We start from the raw sequence: 13,995 nt of genomic DNA, 5'->3' as shown, positions 1-13,995 counted from the left end.
TGAACCGGATGGAATCCAATTTTGCTCGACTTGTATGGTCCAGACATAACTTTTCTTCATTGGTTGTCTAATCATTTCTGTTGAATTCCATGGGTTTATCTCTTTTTCATAAATAAACCCAGAAATTCAAAGAATGTACGAAAATATAGGATCTCAAGTCCAGAAAATCTCATACTTCTGAGTCCACTTTTGGTGCACTCACAAAGATGCCTAAATCTTTTGGGATGAGTATTGCACACGTTTGACATCAGAAATGTGAAAAACAAGCAAATTTAAGTGAATTTAAAATTCAAAAATTAGCAAACCATCTTAGTGTAACATCCCAAAATTTCAAATTCTTACATGTGCATTGCATTCATGAGCATCATGTCACAATTGCATATTTGAATTCAAATTTGAATCTCAAAAGGCTTTAAAAAAGATGTTATTTCAATTTAAACCCTAGGGTTTTCACCCATTTGAGCTTTGGATCTTCAAACCAATAGGGTTTATTTATAAAAGGGGTTTATTGCATAAATGAGCTATCCCATAATTTTTGGAAAATTATTTGGAGTTGAAAAACTATTTTTATTTAAATAATTATATAGCCCTAAAGGCATTTATAGGGCAAATGTATTTTTATATATTTTATTTTGAGGGGAAATTACTCCCAAAAGTTGAATCATGATAAAACATGATTTGAAAAAAATTCTGGAATTTATTTGGACCAATTTGGAGTTCAAAATCAAAAGATATCAAAGAAATGAGAAAAGGAGAAAAAGAAAAGGCTAAAAGAAAAAAAGAAGAAGAAAACTGGACCGGCCCGGCCGTTTTGGGCCGAACCGGACCGAGCCGGCCCAACCGCACCGCGTGCGCCCGAGCCACTGACGCGTGGGACCCACGCGTCAGGTTCTTCGTCCCCGCCAGAAAGCGCCCGCGTCCGCCGCCGCCTGCCTTTTTCGCCGCCGCGCCCCTTCTCAGCCACAATCTCCTCGCCCCGTCCTGTTTTCACAGCCCTGACCACGTCCATATAAAGGCCACGGCCTCTTCTTCTTTTCCCCCCAAACACCCACGCGCGCATGCCCCCAGGCCGCTGGATTGCTCGCCGGAGAAGCTCCACTGCCGCCGTCGTTCTCGCGTCCCGCCGACGAGCTCGGTGAGCCATCCTCTAAGCCGCTTGCGTATCTCTCCTCCTCTCTCCCTCGCGCACCCCCTGACGCGCTTCTTCTCCTTTTTCATGCACCGCAACGCCTCGCCCGACGCCGACCGGAGCTCCGCCGCCCGCCACCGTCTTCCCATCGTCCTAGACGACGCCTCCGTCGCCCCCGCGTCATCGGAACCTCGTCCGCTTCCTTGCCACGCCAAGCCACGTCACCCGCACCCCTTCGCATGACCGAAACCTCACCGGAACCCCGCTCGCGCTACACCGCCGCTGGAGCCGCTCGCCGGAACCCTATGTTCCCGGAGGTGAGCCCGATCAATCCCCACCGTCGGATCTTGGCCAACGGCCAAGATTAGAACATGTCTATTCTTTTTAATGGAACCGGTATCGTCCAATAAGATTGTGACACGTGGCACTGCTTAAATAAAAATGAGAATAAATTTTTAATCCCGGAATTGATTTAAATGGCACTTTTGCAGAAAAGCCCCTGTAACTTCAAAAGCTTATAACTTTTAAACCCTTTGGCCAAATTTGACAAACCTTACCTTTTTGGAAAGTACTCAACCTGTGGAATCTTTTGGCACTGTTTAAATTTAAATTTGAATATTTTAATCATAGTCAAATTACAGAATAGTGTTTAATGCCTTTTAATTCATAACTAATTATTTAGAAGCCCTTTTTAATTGAAACCAGTGCCGAATTTTTTTTTTATTATCCTCTATCCATTGGGACAGAGAAATAAATTATTTGACTGATGCCAATAAAACTATAATTTAGGGTTTAAATCAATTGTTTTTGCCTTTTTGCTTTTAAACCTAATGCATTATTTTTAATTACTAATGCTTAGGATCAGTTGATCACCCAAATAAAATAAACCCAATCATGTCACATGTTGCATTGCATCATAGCATACATTTTTGTCGTGATGTGAATTGTGTGTTTATGTATGTGTATGTTTGTTTGTTTGTATAGTTTTCTCGGAGAGCGAACCTTGTGATTGTGACGAGTGTTTGAACTCCAACTACTACCAAGGCATGTTCACTTTGATCATATCCTATTATTATTGTTTTTAAAATATTTATGCATTAGAGTTGTTTGTAGAAATGCATTGATAGGACTATTACTCGTACTTATGCTAGCTATGATGGACCTACTAGCTATAGCGTTACCTTTGCCATGAATCCTCCACCAATAGCCATCGTGATTAGTATTGCTTAGCCATGCTATGTTAGTAAACGTGGGAGGGAATCTCAATCACTGTGAAATGATGATGTGGAGTATTTTGGAAACTTGGCAAAAACAACCCTAATGAACCATCCTGGGTGGACTGCTTTGAGATTTTGAGATGATATGCGATGTCAGGTCCATTTCTATGGGTCCCTCTGAGATTCGGAGATGGATCGTCCATGGACGTCTCTTCCGTGGATTCGGGGAGCGCTTGCGTCGCAAATGTGGAATGCCACCTGGGGTATCAGAGACTGGACTAGTTTCCTGTTTAGTAGCTTCCAGTACAACCACAAGCTAAATGGGCTCTGACTGGATGGAGTAAGAAATATGAACCCAGATCCGAGGGATTGTACTGAGGTAGTTGTGTAGGTGGGAGCGCGGGTCCCTCAGGTGGTCTGGAGGAATATGTTCTGAAAATTCTTGAAGTCGATGCCGTTGCTACTCTACTCTGAGGACAGCAAGGGATTAACACGTCGATTTCTTGTGAGGAATGTGTACAAGCTCTCGAGAGTGTCAAACTAAGTACTTAGCTGTGTCCCCGGTTACGGACAATTATGAGCAACTAGATATTGGGGCTGTAAGGAAAGTCTCACTCATTCCAATTTCTTAAATAAAATGAATGGTTTGAACAGGGTAGGGGCACTTGATGTTTCTACTCAATGTGCTCTAGGTTAATAGGAGAATGGGTGTTTCTACCTCGTGTTCATTAGTTAACAATAATGTAACACTTCTTTGTAGTAAGATAAACTATGTTTTGCTACCACGCCATAAAGCTTGAACCCCACTATACCTCAATTGCATATACTTGGTAGGATCTGTTATAACTTCCAGGTGAACTTGCCAATACATTCAATGTATTGACCATGTAGTGGTTGCAATCAATAATGCAGGTGAATCTGACGAAGAGTGAGGTTCGTCGATATTCTTTGAGTCATGTGCTTACATTCCGACATGCTCTCTCCTCTGGGAGTAGTAAGGCCCAGTTGCTCCACCTTTTCCACTGCCGTTTGTGAAACAATATTTGGTTATTTTGGAACTCTATTTGTTATGCTGACCCAAGGGGTTATGCAAGTTTGTAAGTACAATTAAGTTCTGGATGATACGATGTAATAAAGTACTTTTGACCTTTGTATCTTGGTATTACATCTTGAAACTGTGTGTGCTAGTGAGTCGATCCAGGGACTAGCACAAATAAGCACAGAGATCGAACCCTGTATGGGGGGGATCGCTTCAATTAACAATCTGTTGTGGTGTCATCGGACAAAATATCACCTCCTTACCATGCCGATGGAGACTAAGTGTTAGCTCTCCCATTGTGACGAACATCTCTATCGGATTGCCACGGGCGTCCCAATAGCAAATGACACGGTCATTGGAACCACATCACACTCAACGGTGTCCTTATATGGTCCAATCTGAAAATCAACACGCACCATGTGGCTAGTGAGTCGATCCAGGGACTAGCACAAATAAGCACAGAGATCGAACCTTGTAAGGGGGGGATCGCTTCACTTAGAAATGAAACAAATCTGAGATACTGGTTTCACAAGACATATGTGGCCAGTATACGAAGTTTCAGTTCATTTGGACATGGTATAGCTATGGAATTAATTCGAAAACTATGGTGATGGAATTCAAAAATAAAGTTCAAATCTACAAAACAAACGTGGCTATTTTTTCCCTGATCAACAAAAGTCAACCTTTGGGATGGCACAAGGATCACGCATCCATGCCCCGAGCTTCACGCATCGCGGATCAGTCCTAGGCAGAATTGCCACGAACTCACCTACTAGCTGATTAATCAAATTCTTCACAAATTCCAGCTCTTGCGCATCCTCCATCAGTCCATCCAAGCTAAGAACGCAGCTAAAAGACAGTTTTGACTCCTCTCCACGGAAGATGGAGGTCCAGCGGCGAAACGAGATGTGGCCGGCAGGGCACCTGATGCGCATCGATTGCATCACCGCTGCCGTGCAATCATCACTCGCATCAAAGCGGATCAGAAAGTTGGCGGGCCCAGGACATACTGTGATGCACACTCCCCTTTTGAAGTTGCAGCGCTGCTTGAGAGTTGCCATGACCTCTTCAGCCGAAGTGGCCAGCGGATTGAGCACTGATCCTGTATGGATGGTAGCAACAATGGCTTTACCTCGCATCCTTGCCGTCTTCTCTTCCATCCGGAGGTGCGGGAAATCACTATCTCGGCCACATCGGGCCGTATATCAGGCTTCCCGCAGCAAAATATCTCCTCCGTGAATCGGCGGCACCTACCGACATTGTGGTACGGAGGTGGGTTAGTGCTCGCCATCGCCGCCTCCCGTTCTTTTCTACACACCTACTAGCCGCTGCGCCGCCGCCGTCCTCCGCCGATTTAGGGTTCTGGTTGAGATTTGGGTGAGCTGGGGGTGAGAGTAAAGGAGAGAAAGTAAAGATGACACTGGCCCCGCCTGTCATCTGAAGCCTCGTCCCACCTGTCATCCTCTGTCTCGGCCCCAGCGGTCCGCCTTTCCTCGGCCCACCTATCAATAACGATGACCGCCCCACCTGTCAAGACACGCGTGCGTTGGCCCGCATGTAAGCTCAGTCGACCCGTTAAGCACTGCCCGTTTCCACTTTCTCCTCGTAGCTCCACATGCCAGAAACACGGGTCCAGCCCCACCTGTCAGCACTCCCGCGGCCCACCCATCGGAAGCAACAGTCAAAGGGGCTTGACCGTTAGCAGGCGCTCCGTGAGGGCATCTGCGAGGAAGCCGAAAGAGAACAAGTCTAGAAGCAAGCACAGTTATGAGGCTAGGGTATTCCTGGGTACAGCTAAGGGAGGAGGGGCACAAAAATAAAAAAACCCTACATAATATACTACTATGGAGTCGAGGACTGGCCGTCATCGCGATTTTTGCTGATTTCAGCATTTGGGATGAAGAGGCTAGGCTGATTCGAGTAGAAGCACTTGGGGAATTCTTTCTTAGGCACCACAAATAACATGAAGCACCAGTCGCACTAGAAGAGGATCAAATCATTACCCGACAAACTAGTCCAAATCATGGAGATCTGAATGGAGTCCCCCTTGCCGGCGTCGGGTCTATCGAGCATTCTCGCTAAGAGCGCCGACTGCCTTCGCAACATCGGCCTGGTCGCCTACCGCACCATGGGAACCACCGCCGAGTCCTCACCACAGGAATCATCAAGGTCCCACAATACATCACTGATCCTTGCTTCGTGCAGCGACACCACCACCCCCGTCCTGCCATTCAAGCCCCCTTCATCGCAATCTTCCGCGTCAACCGTCCACGGCGTAACGGGATTTACCGGATTTACTACAGAAGAGGTGTCATAGCAAGAGAGATAATGGCGATGATGATAGCATTGATTGCCAACAATGATCATGGTCAAATTAAAGCTGCATTTACAATAGATGATTGCTCTATTTTGTTTGGTTTTGAATACTTAATATATTTTGGAGTGGTGGACATGAAGAAGGTTTGACCGGAACGTCCTGATGTCCATTGAAACACACGATGTTGGTGATGACCCGCCTCTTCCCTCGCCTCCATGGCCCTCCTCAACTACTACTACTAGTGGCGCCACTACCATAGGCCCTAAGTGCACCTTTCACGGCATCACCTCCTGCCTCCCTCCATTCTGGCTGTCTCTGCCATTACCACTACCATCGTTGTCGTTGACTATGTTGTTCATAGTTCTGACTATACGAGCAAACTCGATCAATTACATAACTTTAGACCAAAATATATAGAAAGAATTTTTGCAAGAAGGAACAACAATTAACAAAATAAGATTCCTACCTATCGGCCACTTAATTAAATTCAGGGAGCTCAGGAGAAAAAGGATGGAGGATTGTGCACTCTTTGACCACGAGGCCGTGGTGGTATGTGGGTGTGGGTGGGGGGTGGATTATATAGTGGACATCAGGACGTTCCGGTCAAACCTTCTTCATGTCCACCACTCCAAAATATATTAAGTATTCAAAACCAAACAAAATAGAGCAATCATCTATTGTAAATGCAGCTTTAATTTGACCATGATCATTGTTGGCAATCAATGCTATCATCATCGCCATTATCTCTCTTGCTATGACACCTCTTCTGTAGTAAATCCGGTAAATCCCGTTACGCCGTGGACGGTTGACGCGGAAGATTGCGATGAAGGGGGCTTGAATGGCAGGACGGGGGTGGTGGTGTCGCTGCACGAAGCAAGGATCAGTGATGTATTGTGGGACCTTGATGATTCCTGTGGTGAGGACTCGGCGGTGGTTCCCATGGTGCGGTAGGCGACCAGGCCGATGTTGCGAAGGCAGTCGGCGCTCTTAGCGAGAATGCTCGATAGACCCGACGCCGGCAAGGGGGACTCCATTCAGATCTCCATGATTTGGACTAATTTGTCACCGCAAGCCTTATAGTCGTCAAATCCGAGCACGTGCTTTTCATTAACACCAACACGGTACATCCATGCATTGCAGAGAGACATGAGTAATCCCATTCATTTGCTCAACAATTGGTTGCTATCACGCCTTTTCTTGACTTCGATATTTGCATACGGACGGCAAAAGAGACTACGTTGGTTGCAGTATATGCACATGGTGAATTCCTTCTTAGTCACCATACAAATCCTAACGCACTGCTTGCACTCATAGAGGATAAAAACATCGCGCGATACGCTACCGTCCGAAGACACACACGATGTCGCGATTACCCACCGCTCCCCTCACCTCCATCCCCCTCAACTTTCGCCGCTTGTGGCCACTCCATCAGAGGCCAGAAGAAGTCCAGCTCCACCCGTGGCTTAACCTTCCCCCCCCCCCCCCTCTATTTTCGCCGCCTCTGCCATTGTCACCACCGTTGCTGCCGTTGATTGTGTTGCCCATAGTTCGCAATATATGAGCACATTGATGAACATAACATTAGATTGAAATATGTAGAAAGAAATTTTGCAAGGGACAAGTGCAACAATTGACAAAAGAAAATGCTAAATTCAAGGAGATTGAAAGGATCGAGGATGCTGTTTGTTTTTGCCTTGGGGTCATGGGGAAGGGGGAGAATTATAGATTGGACAGACTTAGGTTCTGGTGAAACATTATTAATATCCATGGCTCCACAGTATTAATGATTCCAATCAAAAAAGACATCGAGGCAGTCTTAATATATAGTAAATGCAGCTTTGACGACTCTATGGTCGTCGGTGGCAATCAATACGATTGCCATTATCTCTTATTTAATTGAACAAAGACTAGCAAAGTCATAACTAAAATATGTTGTTAGTCATGAACATGATGGTCCGCCCCGAAAGTTGAAATGTTTGACTTTTGTTGAAAGCTGAAGATGATATGTGCATAGGATAAACATTAGTCATTTCTCCTTTTCTGGTGGGAACACAAAAATCCCGATGAATAACATGCTTTGTAGGGATGAACGATAGAAACATTGGGTTGCATATGCACGCCAACTTCAAAAAACCCTTTCAAAGCTAGGAAATACTGCAATGTTTTATAAATTATTCAGAGGAACGTAACAAATAAAATGAAGTTGTTCACAATTACTGCCACCACATCCTCAACCAGGAGGTTAACAATTAAGAAGAACAGAGCATGATGACAACCACTAACCAACAGGAAGCTAATCAACTCAACATTTAATGCATGAACCATAAAAAGGCAAATAATACAAATAAGGTTCTTTGTCTAAGTAGACAACCCAACAATTGTCACCAGTCCCGCAGCCGGCGCCAACAGAGAACATCCATGCATGGCAGCGATGCATGAGTAATCTCCTTCATTTGCTCGAGGACTGGTCGCAATCGCACTTTTTATTGATTTAAGCATTTCGGATGAAGAGGCTAAGCTGATTGCGGTGGAGGCACCGGGCTAATTCCTCCCTTGCCAACAGACATAACCTGAGGCACGAGTTGCACTGATAGAGGATCAAATCACTGCCCTCGGACTCCTCAACTGCCACTGCTGGTGGCGCCGCCACCATAGGCCCTAAGTTCAGCGGTAGCGGCGGCACCACCTGCCTCCCTCCGTTATGGTCGCCTCTGCCATTACCACTACCATCGTTGTCGTTGACTATGTTGCTCATAGTTCACACTATATGAGCAAGATCAATCAACAGAACTTTAGACTGTATATAGAAAGAAATTTTGCAAGAAGAACAACAATTAACAAAACAAGATTTTTACCTCTTGGTCACCTAAAGTCAAGGAGATCATAAGGAGAAAGGGATGGAGGATTGTTTTTCCTTTGGCCTTGAGGCCGTGGTGGTGTTTGTGTGGGTGGAGGGGGAGGGGTGGGGGGTTATATAGTGAGCATAGGGACGTTCCGGTCAAACCTTCTTCATATCCACGGTCCATAATATATTAGGTATTAGAAATCAGACAAAATAGACTGCCTGTCATAAATGCACCTTTGCCTATGATCGTCGGTGGCGATCAATGCCATCGCCATCGCCAATCTTTTGTAGTAAATGCAGCAGAGTCCGTTATGCGGTGGATGTTTGACGCAGAAGCTGCGATGAGGGATGGGCTGGCGGTGCTGCAACAAGGATCGGTGATATTCTGCAGGACCTCGCTGATTCCCTTGGTGAGGACCCAGCGGCGGTTCCCATGGTGTGGTCGTCGCTTGCTACATGACCAGGCTGATGTTGTGAATGCGGTCGGCGTGCTTGACAGGAAGGCTCAACAACACAATGTCTTGTAATTTAAGTGTAATGTTTGTGGAATTTGCCCCCCAGGCAACTATTAAAGAGAACAATTTTATTCGCACCGAAGTAAAATTTGCATGCCGGTATAATGCCATCTATCGCTTAACAAATTTGGTGGCTCTAATATGTGTGAAACCTTATCCAAAAGAGAGGAATATACTATATGTATCCTACCCATAATATTTAACATTAGTGGCGGTGGCTCCTCTTCCACCGGCGGGGCGACGACCGGCAGCAGTTGGAGGGAGAGAGGGCGGAGGGGGTGGATCAGCGACGGCGGGTCCGCTTCGACCAGCGGAGGCGCCGGCCAGTAGTGGCAGCAGTTGTTGGGCTCACTTTGGCATTGTTGTACTGTGCTTTCATTGAACTTATTTTGTAATCTGCTTTGGAAAATTACACACAAAAATAGGAAAAAAGTAGTTAGGGAAACACAAAAGTAGTAAAAAGAAGGTGAAAAAAACCGGGATTATGATAATCCACTGCAATGCCAAACGGAACCTTGGAGGAATTGAGGGCGACGACAGGCGGATCGGCTTCCGTTCCACCGGCAGAGGCGGCCTGAGGACTGAGGAGGCAGGGAAGAGGCCGGCCTAGGCCCATGCATCGGAGTGCGGCCTGTTAGACTGAACAGTGCCCAGGGCCCAAATTTTTTTACTATGCAGTCCTACAGCCCATTAGGTAACCAGGATAAAATGACTTAACAGAGGCCAGGAGGCCGAGCGGCCCGCCGAGCGCCTAGACTTGTCGTTGACGCCCTCGTCATCCGATCCGTTCTGGCGATCCCAATCGCCGAGATGCCGACGGCACCAATTCATCAATTGAACCAGGTAGGTGACTCCATGAGTGCTGCAGTATTTGGCCACAATAGCACTTCAGAGTGCAGTGTTGGAGAAGATCGATTACGAGAATGTCATTCAAGATTTTATTTCAAATAAACTAAAATGTTTCCCTTCAAAAAATCTATCCGACCATAGAGGTGACTCCATGAGTGCTGCAATCGTTTCCCTTAAAAAACAAGATATTCACAAAGATTGTTGTCTTTTAGGTTAACTACGATATACTCTCTTCGTTCCATAATTCTTGTCGAAATATTACATGTATCTAGACGCTTTTTAGTAATAGATACATCCATTTTTTGGCAAATTTGAGACAAGAGTTATGAAACGGAGGGAGTATATTAATTATATTACTCCTTATTGCATAACTTTTTTCCTCGGAAGTTTCGTGAACTGAATTGGATTCTTATTGAGTTTCCATTTCCATATTCTTACTTTTGAGGTTTACTAGAAAAACCATCTACATATTGCAATTGCCATGCACAATGGTCTATGTATGCCCAAATTAATCAACTCATAACTTATTAATTCACTTAAATTTGTCACTTATTTAATTGAAGCAAGACTAGCAAAGTCATATCTAAAATATGTTTTTTTCATGAACATGATAGTCCGCACCGAAAACTAAATTGTTTAACTTTTTTTGATAGCTCATTGGGTTGCATGTGTACGCCGGATTGAAAAAACCCTTTCAAAGCTAGGAAATATTGCAACGTTTTATTAATCCTTTCAGAGGCACGAAACAAATAAAACGACTACAACAACCAAAGGGAACCGGTGTCATATGTGAAATAAAATTGTCCACACTTATTGCCACCACCTCCTCAACCAAGAGGTTTACAATTAACAAGAACACAACATCATTATAACCACTAATCAACACAACATTAGTACACAAACCATAAAAGGCAAATAATACATATAAGATAACATTGTCTAATTAAGTAGACGACCCGACAATAGTCACCAGTCCCTCACTCAGCGCCAACACAGAAAATACATACCTCTCCGAGACGCATGACTAATCTCCTTCATTTGCTCGAGGACTGGTCGCGATCGCCAACGTTCCGGATCAAGAGGCTAGGCCATTTGCAGTTGAGGCACCTAGGGAATTCCTTCTTAGTCACAATACATAGCGTGAAGCACCTGTTGCTTTGACAGAGGATCACATCTTCACGTGACGGGCTACCGTCTGATGACACACATGATGTCGGCCATGACATATTGCTTCCGTTGCCTCCATCGCCCTCCTCAACTGCCACTGCTGGTGGTGCCGCCACCATAGGCCCTAAGTTCAGCTGTAGAGGCTGCACCACCTGCCTCCCTCCGTTCTGGCCGCCACTGCCATTACCGCTTCCACAGTTGTCGTTGACTATGTTGCTCATAGTTCACACTATATGAGCAAGATCGATTAACATACCTTTTGACTGAAATATATATCTAAAGAAATTTTGCAATAGGAACAACAATTAACAAAGGAAGATGTTTACCTCTCGGTCACCTAAATTCAAGGAGATCGGAAGGAGAAAGGGATATTGAAGGATTGTGTTTTATTTGGTATTGAGGCCGTGGTGGTGGTGTGTGTGGGGGTTGGGGGGTTATATAGTGGACGGAAGGATGTTCCAGTCAAACCTTCTTCATGTCCATGGCTCCACAATGTATTAAGTATTCGAAATCAAACAAACAGAGCAGTCTTCTGTACTAAATGCACCTTTGAATATGGTCGTCGGTTCATCATCGCCATTATCTCTATTGCTATTACACCTCTTTTGTAGTAAATGCAGTGGAGTCCGTTGCGCGGTGGACGTTGACGTGGAAGGATGCGATGAGGGGGGCATGAATGGCAGGAAGGTGGTGATGGTGTCGCCGCAAGCAGCAAGGATCGGTGATATCCTGCATTTTTTTAGAAGAAGCTCTCTTTATTGATTAATTAAGTTTAGGGGAATACAGAAAGGACAAGGTGGCTCAAGTACTTAACTAGCCAGATTTTTTGTGTGTGTGAGTGAACTAGCCAGATAGACCTGGATGATTCCCGCGGTGAGGATCTGACGGTGGTTCCCATGGTGCAGTTGGCCCGGGCCCATGGGAGTGCAGCCTGTTCGACTAAACAGGCCCCGAATTTAGATGGGCCCAAAAAATTTCGTATGCAGTCCTAGAGCCCATTAGGTAACCAGGATAAAATTAATCCAGGAGGCCGAGCGCCTGAACTTGTCGATGCCCTCCTCACCCGATCCAATCGCCGAGACGCCGGCGGCCGACGCTGCTCAGCGAGACCTAAGGATTTGGCCACAATAGCACTTTTTTCTCCCTTCCTGTAAGAAAGTCATTTATCTTTTTCAGTTGCTTCTTTGTTGGGATGTAAACGGCGGTCCGCTTGGTGTCCGTTCAGGCCTGTTTATGACTTCTGCAGGCCAATGATCCTTTTTTTTTACGGAAAAAACACACTACGATATCTAGCAAACAGGCCTAGTGGCGCCATTTACATCCCTAATTCTTGGTCCATTAAGAAACGAAAAAATCATGTTCTTTGCTGCCTAATGCAATTCAAAATGGATCTTAATATAGTAGCAGTCTTCGGCGTACCCCCCCCCCCCCGCCCCCACACCCTACATAGGACGAACTCTCTACAGCTATGGCACCCAGCCGGCAGCTATTCCCCATCTGTCCCTCTCATTGTGGAACTCACCCAGCTCCACCTCTGTCCAACCGTCATCCCTTTTCTGAGGGAAAACAACATCCGTGATCTCCCAGAGGAACCACGAGAGGGTGGTGGGCCGGGGGCAATTAAGATGCATGTTGGCTTCCCGTACCTTTCCACACCACCCCCTTGCATAACCATAATTACTTGGCATTTTTTAAATATTCATAAAGATTGTCGCCTTTTAGGTTAAATAGGCTGCAGATATTTATTGTATTACTACATAACTATTCAGAAGTTTCTGAACTGGAGTGAATTCTTATTGAGTTTCCATTTCCAATTGTTCGGGTTTACCCAGAAAAACAGTCTACATATTGCATTGTTGTGCACCATGGTCTATGTATGCGCAAATTAATCAACTCATAACTTCATGATCCATTCAAATCAGTCTCTTATTTTATTGAACAAAGACTAGCAAAGTCATATCTAAAAAATGCTCTATTCTTGAACATGATATCCAACACCGAAGACTAAAATGTTTGATTTTTGTTGAAAGGTCAAGATTATCGGTGCATAGGAATTACAAGATTTATCTTACATTTTGCCACGTGAATCATCGCATCTTGCAAACTACTTCTAAAAATTGCAAGTCAAACCCAACACCGAAGACTAAATGTTCATTGCCCACCTTTATTTGCCTTAATTCTGGTTGCACTAGCGAAGACACATCCAACCGCTGCTGCATTTGAGAACAATCTTAGCTTGTGAAGAATTAGAAGACAACGTGCATAGAGGAAGATGGAAATTTGTGTGTTTTTTAAAAGGTTTTGATGGAGATCAGTCTCATCCCGCTATGCCCCATCCATCCACCTCTACACCGCAAAAGAATAGTCATATGATGGAGCTCAGTCTCATCCAGTTAATCTGGTGGAAACATCAAAATCCCGATGAACAACATGATTTGCACACAGACATTCGGGTGCACGTGCATGCCATCTTGAAAAAACCCTCTCAAAAGACAGAAATAAATTCAAGAAACAAACCAAATAAATTCAAGCAAAGAAAACGCTGACGCCATATGTGAAGTTAAAATTGTTCAACGAAACACAATTATTACGACCATCTCCTCAACGAGGAGGTTTACAATTAACAAGAACACCTCACCCAGCGACAACAAAATACATCCCATTCACTTGCTCGATGATTGGTCGGTATCACGTTTTTTCTTGATTTCGATGTTTGTGCACGGAGGGTGAAAGAGGTTAGGCTGTTTGCAGTACATGCACATGGGGAATACTTTCTTGGGGACTCCACAAAACCTGACGCACCGTCTACACTCATAGAGGATCACAACATCGCGCGACGGGCTACCGTCTGATGACACACATGATGTCGGCGAGGACCCGCCGCTCCCCTCACCTCCATCTCTCTCAACTGCCGCTG

Source organism: Brachypodium distachyon, chromosome 1 (assembly GCF_000005505.3).
Source record: "Brachypodium distachyon strain Bd21 chromosome 1, Brachypodium_distachyon_v3.0, whole genome shotgun sequence".
Taxonomy (NCBI): domain Eukaryota; kingdom Viridiplantae; phylum Streptophyta; class Magnoliopsida; order Poales; family Poaceae; genus Brachypodium; species Brachypodium distachyon.
The sequence above is the reverse complement of the archived record's forward strand: the minus strand, read 5'-3'. Positions refer to the sequence as shown.